Below are 437 nucleotides of genomic sequence, written 5' to 3' on the forward strand. Positions count from 1 at the left end.
AGGACAGGTGATGGGGGCGTTGAGGATTGGCGTGACGGGGGGCGTCCTGCGTCGGTGCGCGTGGAGGCTAGGCTGGCGGGGGGCAGGCTAGGGCGTTGGGAGGAAGGAGGTGTTTAATAGAATTTAGAGTGCTATGAATGATGGAAGCGATCATACCAGTACTAACGCACCGGATCCCATCAGAACTCCGAAGTTAAGCGTGCTTGGGCGAGAGTAGTACTAGGATGGGTGACCCCCTGGGAAGTCCTCGTGTTGCATCCCTCTTTTTTGTCGAAATTCGGTCGTGTAATTGAAAGAATATATTCATTTATTTTTTGCAGGAACGACGTTGTTAGGACAGGTGATGGGGGAGTTGAGGATAGGCGTGACGGGGGGCGTCATGCGTCGGTGCGCGTGGAGGCTAAGTCGAAGGGGGGCAGGCTAGGGCGTTGGGAGGA

At 55.6% G+C, this 437-nt stretch overlaps 1 non-coding gene across 1 annotated transcript; it reads left to right on the forward strand.

The window, feature by feature from the left end:
* Positions 1-142: 142 nt before the first annotated feature.
* Positions 143-261, forward strand: LOC125851969 (5S ribosomal RNA). The gene has a single exon (XR_007444950.1). It is a non-coding gene; the product is annotated as a 5S ribosomal RNA (ribosomal RNA).
* The last annotated feature ends 176 nt before the right edge of the window (positions 262-437 follow it).

Source organism: Solanum stenotomum, unplaced genomic scaffold (assembly GCF_019186545.1).
Source record: "Solanum stenotomum isolate F172 unplaced genomic scaffold, ASM1918654v1 scaffold31055, whole genome shotgun sequence".
NCBI classification, from domain to species: domain Eukaryota; kingdom Viridiplantae; phylum Streptophyta; class Magnoliopsida; order Solanales; family Solanaceae; genus Solanum; species Solanum stenotomum.